Source organism: Miscanthus floridulus, chromosome 9, assembly GCF_019320115.1.
Source record: "Miscanthus floridulus cultivar M001 chromosome 9, ASM1932011v1, whole genome shotgun sequence".
NCBI classification, from domain to species: Eukaryota; Viridiplantae; Streptophyta; class Magnoliopsida; order Poales; family Poaceae; genus Miscanthus; species Miscanthus floridulus.
Genome location: NC_089588.1, coordinates 81956544 through 81965912, shown reverse-complemented (window position 1 = coordinate 81965912; position 9369 = coordinate 81956544). Strand labels below are relative to the sequence as shown.

At 44.2% G+C, this 9369-nt stretch overlaps 1 long non-coding RNA gene across 1 annotated transcript in view; it reads right to left on the bottom strand.

The window, feature by feature from the left end:
- Nucleotides 1–9271: 9271 nt before the first annotated feature.
- Nucleotides 9272–9369, bottom strand: part of LOC136482266 (uncharacterized) — an 11977-nt gene continuing 11879 nt past the window's right edge. The window contains exon 3 of the long non-coding RNA XR_010765023.1: nt 9272–9369. This exon is cut by the window's right edge and continues 80 nt beyond it. This is a non-coding gene — a long non-coding RNA (uncharacterized lncRNA).

The following is a 9369-nucleotide window of genomic DNA, read 5'->3' as shown; positions in this document are numbered from 1 at the left end:
CCATTTCTCTGTGATCGACTTCAGATTGATTTCTTTTTAGTTGCCGCTTTGATGCATTCTTTTAAGAGTGCCCGAGAATGCAGAATTCTACATGGCCATACCATGGTGGATTGTAGTTCCAAAAGATGGAGCTGAGACCTGCCATCCATATCTATACTAGGTTAGTATTTTTTCCATCTTATATGCCCAGCCTAGGAAAAAAATCTGTTTTCCCTCTAACTGAGGTAGTTTGTTTTTGTAGGCAATAGCTCAGACAGATTGCCAGCAGTTCTCGTGAACATTTTCCCTACTTCTACACTTGCTGCTGAATTTCGGAATATAAGCCTACCTACAGTGCCTTCTGTACATGATTTGAATGGAAGAATGGAATTTGCAGAAATAGGTTCATATGCACATTGCACAAAAATATTAGAAGTTTCAGTACATGTACATTCATAGGTCCTTTTGCCTACGTATTGTTACTTGCCTGAAAACATTTTCTTCCAAAATATATGTGTCTATTCCCTAATTTCTGGCATCTTTGTTAGCCTTAATATTATTATTATGCTTTACAAAATCTCCCCTTCTGTCCACTTGCTGCTTAGCTCTATGGTTTATGCACACAATCACATACATTTATCTAGCCTGTTTGTTACTCGGTGCTTATTCTTCACTGTGTGCTTTGCATTATCTGCAAAATTTAGAACAGTTTTATACGCTACCATTGCCTTCATTCTCATGCTACATTTTTATGCTTGCTAGCCCGTGCCACTGCGAGGGGTTCCTGCTAGTTTGAATTTTTTTTAATTTTAACACTTTTTCGAACTTAATTTTAAATCTAACACTCTCGGGGTTTTTTTTTAAAACTAACACTTTTGGCCGCGCCTATTGCCCTGGCGCGGTCAAATGCCTGTGCCGCGCCATGCATGGTGGCGCGGCAGAGGGCTGACGTGGCGGCGACCAGAAGCGCTGGCCGCTGACGTGGCAGGGCTCTGCCGCGCCACCGATCTTGGCGCGGCAGTGCCACGCCCTGATCCATGGCGCGGCAGAGCTAGGTATAACCTCTGCTGCGGCCAGTCCGCTAGCCGAGCAGCAAAGCGGCCTACCGCCCACGCCTGCCTTCGCCCGCGCCTGCCAGCCCACCTTCGCCCGCGCCTTCCTGCCACCGTGCACGCCGTCTGCCGCGGCCGCGTCCACCCACGCTAGCCAACCCGCCTGCGCCAACCAGGCAGCCAGGCCGCCGGCCGCTGGGTGCGGCCGCCGCGCCCGCACATCGGCGCGCCTCCCCCTCCGGTCACGCACAGCGGCTGCCTTGCGCCCGCGCCTCCCGGCCTGTTCTTGCGCGCTGCAACGAGGTACTCCACTAATATAGTTAGCACAGTTAATAAAGTTAGTAAAATTATTAAAGTATAATTAGTATAGTTAGTAAAGTTAGTTAGTTAAGTTAGTATACGTAATATAATAAGTTAGTATAGGTAGTAAAGTTAGGTAGTTTAGTTAGTACAGTTATAGTATGCCTTGTATAGATATTAATATTTGATTAGTTAGTATAGTTATAGTTAGAAAATATATTAATGTTAGTATGGACATTACGTACGATGATTTCGACGACTTGATGAAGTTTCTTCAAATGCTTCTGCAGATGGATTGTTGTGTTAGAGTTTTGTACGGAGGAAGTGTTAGGAGAGAGGATGGTATGTTTGAGGATATGGAAGAAGAATTGAAATGGTTTGATGAACCTCCTAGCTTCAACGACCTTTGTATCCGTTTGAATATAAAGTTTGACGGTGATTTCACACTAAAGGGGAGGTTTGATACTAGGAAGACTAGGGCACACTATGTCCTCATGTCCTTGCGTGACCCTGCTCACTGGTCCCGCTAAACTAGGGTTCTCCAAGATTGCAATGTGCCCATGGCTGAGGTGGTGGTGGAGAATGGGTACATGATGCATGGTGTTCAGGACGGCCCGTCCATTGATGGTTTCGGAGGCAATGAAAAAGAATTAGGGGTTGAAGGGGAAGCATCTCAGGATAACATGGATTTGGACGGTCAGTTACCGCAGAAGCAGTTTCATTCAACTGCAGTAGGCTGTATAAGCAATGACTTCAATGTGAATGAGTTCGAACGGGAAGAGGAGGAGCAGGAGGAGGAGGACAGGATCGGTGATGTAGTTAGCAGTGATTCAGACGATTCTGATGATGACCAAGGAGGTATAGATGCTATGGCAACAACGACTGATGTCATGCCAGTACTGGTACATACTATGCCATTACCAGTACCAACTGAGGTTTTGCAAGGTGTCCATGCTCAGGGTAGACTAGTCACAGATTTGGCTGCAGATGATATCCCCTATGATTCATGGGCCAGAATTAGCGAAGCGCAGAAGTATGTTCCACCACCACCTTACACAGCGACTGAGCTTGAGCAACTAAGGTCCAAGAACGTACTTTTCAGGGGCGTTTTGAACTATAGGGATGTCAGCATGACGGATATGGCAGTTTGTGATACCGGTCTCCAGATGTGTAGGAATTCATTGTATAACCATGAGACAAAAACCCTTAGGAAGGGGATGATATTCAACACAATGTTAGAGATGAAACTCTTCCTTCAGGACTATGCTGTGTACCACCATAGATCGTACACCGTCAGTCATTCGGACTAGGAGTTGAGGTACCACTTGATATGCAAAAACGGTTGTCTGTGGAGGTTAAATGCACGAAGGAGACAGAGTCATGGCAAGTGGAGGATAACTAAAGTTGTTGAACCCCACACTTGCCTAGACAATAGGGGGAAGGAAAATCATTAGCAGCTCATTGCACGTTACCTTGCCCGTCGTATATTGGGGCTCGTTGATGACAACAACGACATCTCGGTGTCTTCTTTACAACAGTCCATATCTAGATTCGTTAGGTACGATGTGACACACGAAAAGGCTTGGCGTGCTAAGCAAATTGCTCTGGCAATTCGATGGGGTACTTGGGAGGAAACATACAACAGGGTGCCCCGCATCTTATGTGCAATGCATTATTACAACCCTGGCTTGAAATGGTTTGTGGACATCGGAGGGATGTTTTTTCGGGACCCATTGAGGCATGTCCTCTATCGTGTGTTCTGGTCGTTTGCGCAAACGGAACATGCATTCCAGTTTTGTCGTCCAATCGTACTTGTTGATGGCACTTTCCTAACAGGAAAGTACTGGGGCACCTTGATGATGGCTACTGCTGTTGATCCTAATGACCAGATAGTACCCGTGGCATTTGCTTTGGTAGAGGGAGAGAACAATGAATCGTGGTCATGGTTCATGCGGCTTCTACGTGTGCAAGTGCTTGGCCCAACTCGCACTATATGTTTGATCTCCGACCGTCATGCGTGGCTTCTTAATGCTGTAGTTGAGCATATAGATGGGTTCCCGCCTCTAGTACATAGATGGTGCATGAGACACTTTGCCGCTAATTTCTGGCGACGTCAGCGGAAGCAGGAGGTATGTGACAAGGTAAAGGCTCTATGTTGTGTACATACAGAGCACCAGTTCAAGGAGACAAAGAGAGAACTAGACAAGATGGTAAATGCAGTGGGAAAGGCTTGGTTAGAGGCGCAGATGGAACAGAGGGCTCAGTGGGCGTTAGCATATGACGAGGGGGGTTTCAGGTATGGCATCATGACCACTAACTCCTCGGAGTCCTTCAACTGTGTATTCACCGGAGTTTGATCGTTGCCTATGTCTAGAATTGTTGAGTTCTCCTTTTATAAGTGCAACGAATATTTTGTGAAGATGTGGGAGCTTGCGCAGAGGAATATAGCTGAGCAGGGGCATTTTGGCAAGGCTGGAGCTGAACATTTGAAGGAGGCTGAGGAATTGGCCAAGCAGCACACGGCCGAGCCTTATGGACCCCGCCGCCATATCTTTAGTGTACGGGGCAAGGGTGGCACAAGCCTGGGCGGCGAACGTTATGGTGGACGAAACTACCGAGTTGATCTTGAAAAGGTAGAGTACAGTTGCAACGTCCCTTAGATCATGCATGCCCCTTGCTCTCATAGTATTTGGGAGATGAGCTTTGAGCCATACCTTGACCCAACACAGTGGCCACCTTATAATGGTTATGACTACATGCCACATCCGGATCTAATGAAGGTAGGGAAGGGTAGGAGAAAGAAGAAGCGACTGAAGGGGGACATGGACGCTATGAGAGGGTATGACGAAGACATGTACGGCGGGGGAGACTTCAACGAGACCCGTGGTAGGAATTTTTGCTCCGTTTGCAAACAATCTAGCCACAAGGCTAGCCGGCATAGAAGACAGCAGGTGATTTCATATTATGTTCGTATTGCAAAACAAGTAGTTCAAATTTTGCAATGCTACATAATGTTACTCTAAAAATTGTTAATTTGAATACTCCAACCCTTTATTTATCATTTTGTAACAGGATGGCCCCTCCCACGCCGCACTAGCTGATCCCCCTTCTCGATGTGGAGTACGACGACTCCCTTCTTGTACCGGACAACGAGGTTCATTACGTCGTGGGACTTAGTTCATTACGTCGAACTTATGTCGAACGAATATTGTCGTCAAAAACTTGTAGCCTCATAAACCAATGAAAATGTTGTATGGCAACTTATCATCCTTTTATTTGCTTCATGTTCGTTTTGTACAACACTTGTAGTTTTGTACAGCACCTCCGCCTGTAAGCCCACCTCCGCTTGTAGTTCTGTAGTTTTGTATAGCATAGACGCGCCGTGGGCTATGGCGCGATAAATGATTACGTTCGTTTTAGAAAATTTTAATGCATAATACAAACAGATGTGATCACTTAAGATCAATCATGGGTAATCCAAGTACATGATACATGGGTACAATACATCAGTAGTTCAAATGGAATATAAGACAACACAATAGAATTTCTACTACATGGCTACATTGATCATTAATAAAGCATGGAACTAACAGACAACACAATCAAAAACCCTCAGTCAGAAACATACTAAGTAAGAAACTCATCGTCCGAGTACCAATCCTCAACCACAACCCTGTTGCTGTGGCTAGGCTCACCTACGTTGCTCTGACTTGCCTATCGCCAGTAGTAAGCGGTCTCCACTTCATCTGCGGCTGCTGTGGCCTGAGTGAAGAACACATTGTCATCCTCCTCAGTCTGTAACCCCACCTCTGCTAAAGCAATGAGCTCGCTCAGTCTACCAGTGTCGTCCTCATCCTCCTTCGCCTGCAAGCCCGCCTCTGCTAGAGCGATTAGCTTGCTCAGTCTGCCAGTGTCGTCCTCATCCTCCTTCGCCTGCAACCCCGCCTTCGCTACAGCAATTAGCTCACTAAGTCTGGCAGTGTCGTCCTCATCCTCGTCCCCCTCATCAGACAACACAATCGGTGATTCAACGGTGCGACCAGCTCGCTTTCTATGCTCATCTAACTTCTTTTCCTCGTACCTTGCACGAGCCACCTCTGTAGCATGTTCCTCACTGCATCCAATCCCTTCATGTATAAAATGCAATCAATTAGCAACGTGATTATATTACATTTAAAATCAGGCAACGAAAATAGGCGTTCAAGCACTCACTGGCACATAATGCAGCAACATGCTCGTTCAAGACCTGCATCTATACTCTTGTCTCCTCCCTTGCCTCCTTCCTTGCCCTCTCCTCCTCTAACGTCATCCGTCTCTCCAATCCCCATTTGTTAAGCCCAACATCGATCGGGTTACAAATACCGCGTTGTCTAGCAAACTCACGCATCTTTTCTTTGTGATGTTTAACGAATAGGTTGACGTACTCAGGTCCATATCCCCTCTTCCTTGCAATTAGTTGCCTCTTCGGCCATATGTTTTCATCCAAGAACTTAGCTTGACCATCGTAACGTTCCCACTTGCATTTCCTAGTGCTCTGTTCAAAAGAAATATTATATCATATATGTCTTAGCAAAAGAAACAAAATATGATTTCATGTTTACCACAAAAATAACGAACCTCTTCGTACTCAACCATATGGCTGCAATAATGGCCTATTCCAAGCTTCGAATGGACTAGGCCATAGTTAGAATTAACACCACATTCGCACTTGACTGGTGGTGCTTTGTAAATTAACCTTTCTTTCTCCTTTTGTTTTGCTTTTGGAGGTTCTTCGGGCCATTTGTTCTTAGGACCATACAACCACTCCTTGAAACGACACTTCGCCATTGAATACACCTAAATAATATGACATTAGTACATGACACATATAGCTCAACATTTCAACACATACACTTTGCACTTACTTCATGCTTGTTTGGACACAGAAACTCCAACGTATTGTCAGGGTTTATCACGGCTCGGTCTCCGCAATGGCACAGAGGAGGTTCCTCGAGTCGTCTAACTACGGCTAAGTGCTTCTCCTTAGCCGTCATTGGAGGGGGTAAGGGGGAGGTGGAACCCACCGCTCGAAGTGCTCTCGTGGATGTCGCCCTCTCCACCAATCGTCGAAAAGGAGGTACCTGGGGTCAAACTTGTCTGCACCATCGATCCACTGAAAGAAAAAGCACCTCTCATGGGCCTACACAACAAAAATTCAACAAAATATTAGTAACCTAGTAATACAAATGAAGAAGAAAAATATACGAAAACAATAACTTACATTAAAACGACTGCACGTGTAGAAGCAACGAGCCGCTGTGTCTGGATGTCTCGATTGAAACACGTCGGTCGGACGACCACAGTCACCGTTAGGGACAGGGAGTTCAGGAGGGACGGGGGCATCTTTGCTAGACTCATCGGGGTACATTTCTCTAGGACGATCCCGTTTTCGCCATAACTGCTCCCGAAACATGTCTTTCATCTAATAAAACGGTTCAAATTAAACACCAATCAAAACAACGCAAATTAATGTAAAATGTAATCATTTGCAATGCAACTAAAATATTATAAACAACAATTATAGCAACAAAAATATACATGGCAAACATACTTCTAACTAAATAATTAACCTTAATATTGACAAACTCATACTAATATCTTCACCATAGTTCCCAAACATAATTTTCCTACTTACCTTAACTCCCATTCATAATATCCTATTCACCATTCAAACGAAAATAAAATGTGCGTCATTACCTTGAACTAGGACGAGGAGGGAGGGAGGCGGCCGGGGAATGGAAGGGAAGGGAGGGAGGCGGCAATGGAGGGTCAGGCTGCCGCCGTTCGTGGTGCGGCGACCGGCGTGCTTGGCGACGGTCGGGAGCGGGAGCGACGCCTAGGCCGTTTTGCTACTCAGGCAGCGGAACTGGCCGCGGCGGAGGTTATACCCGGCTCTGCCGCGCCACCGATCAGGGCGCGCGGCACTGCCGCGCCATGCATGGTGGCGCGGCAGAGCCCTGCCACGTCAGCGGCCAGCGCTTCTGGTCGCCGCCATGTCAGCCCTCTGCCGCGCCACCATGCATGGCGCGGCACAGGCATTTGGCCGCGCCAGGGCAATAGGCGCGGCCAAAAGTGTTAGTTTAAAAAAACCGAGAGTGCTAGATTTAAAATTAAGTTCGAAAAAGTGTTAAAATTAAAAAAATTGCTAGTTTCAGAGTTTATGTATTCTATTTTTATTTTTTTTGGTAAAACTCCCTTTTTTATTTATAATTTTTATTTTCTAGCCACTCTCGAGAAGGAGTCCCTCAACTCATGGACCGATGTGCTCATATCCATGCAAGATTGCAAAAGAAACAATAACTAATAAATAGATTGACTAGATTAGTTTCTTACCCATGGAGAAGAACGTGTATGCCATCTCTTTCTACTGGTGGCTTTCGCCTTCTCGGCTTCAGGAACTCACGAAGGAAGACAACGTCTGGCCGCTAGCTAGCTGCTGGTCTGGGGCTGAACGTCGGAGTGGTGGATGGCGATGTGCTTCTAGCTCTTGTTGCCAAAGTTAATATGCGTGGATATAAAGACCAAAGTTAATATATCAATATAAAAACATGTAGCTCATTGCAGTAGATATCACATTGCAAGCAATGAGACACAGTTGAAATAATAAATATCACATCACATTGCAAATATACAACAAGTCGTGCAAAGTCGAGTACCACCGTGCAAAATAGAGTAAACCTAAGATTATATTATAAATAATCAATTTGTCTAATGTCGTCACATAATTATTAGACCACAGTTGTCAAGTACCTCCACCGCCGCCTTTCATTGAATCTATTGATGAATGTGACATCCATTGCCCCCATGACCATCGTCTGTCGGATGACTTATGCTTTCAATCTTTGATATGAAATGTTTTAGTAAACATTATCTTTCAAAAAATATATAGATTACAAGATTACTTCTGTTTGTGTGTAGATCTTGTATTTGATATAGTCACCCTGAAGTTTTCCTTCGTTGCACGATGATGTGGATCGAATACTATAGTTGTATAACCCGACGTTTGCAAACACTAAGTGCATGGACAGTTTGTAGACCGTTTGTATATCTCAGTTATATATATAATTAATAATCAATTTGCTGTATTAGAGATTGAGATGAATCAATTACTTACTGTTTTTATGGTTGACTCTGAGCATACTTCCAAGGATGATAGTTTTGTCAAGGCCAATAGTTCACAATTTGATTGCATGCGGAACCAAGACTTAGCGTCATATATCGACAACTATCATGTCACACTATAAATTATAGATATTTATGTGTTAGCATACGAGGGATATAGATATACACATTTTTTAGGAAAAAGGTTACCATATATAATATTTAGATAATAAATGTTGGAATCCAAGGTACAATTTTCCTAGTGTACATTGGTTGGGACGTCTCAGCGGGTGATAATTTCTGGGGTGTACCTAGGATTGTTTTGAGTGTTCCTTTATAGTAGTGAAGAAGAAGCTAATGGCGGCAATAACTGTGAACTCGATGGCTGATAATTTCTGGGGTGTACCTAGGATTGTTTTGAGTGTTCCTTTATAGTAGTGAAGAAGAAGCTAATGGCGGCAATAACTGTGAACTCGATGGCAGCATTTGAGTGTTGGGCCGGAATGTAGCCCAGATTCGGCAGTTTTTGTATAAACATTTCCTTTTCAGAAGATATTCACCATACTAATTTGTGAAAAATAGTGAAGCAGAAAGCAGCAATATTGCTTCGAAATATTTGATCATTATATAAATTAAATCAAGCAACCAAGCTTGTGGTAGAAATATTAAATAGTCTGGATACTTTGATTATTACAAACTAAATGGAGCAACCAAATACGTAGGGAAATATTGTGTAGTCTACATATTTTGAATCTTTCTAACCAATGAAAAGGCACAGAATGACTCTCATTGAACTAAATTCCTGTCCATATATTGAAAGTGCAAGTCAAAAGCGTGTAAATAATCTCAATATTATATATTTCTCTAAATCGGTGAGTAGGCATCATGGCTTCTCCAT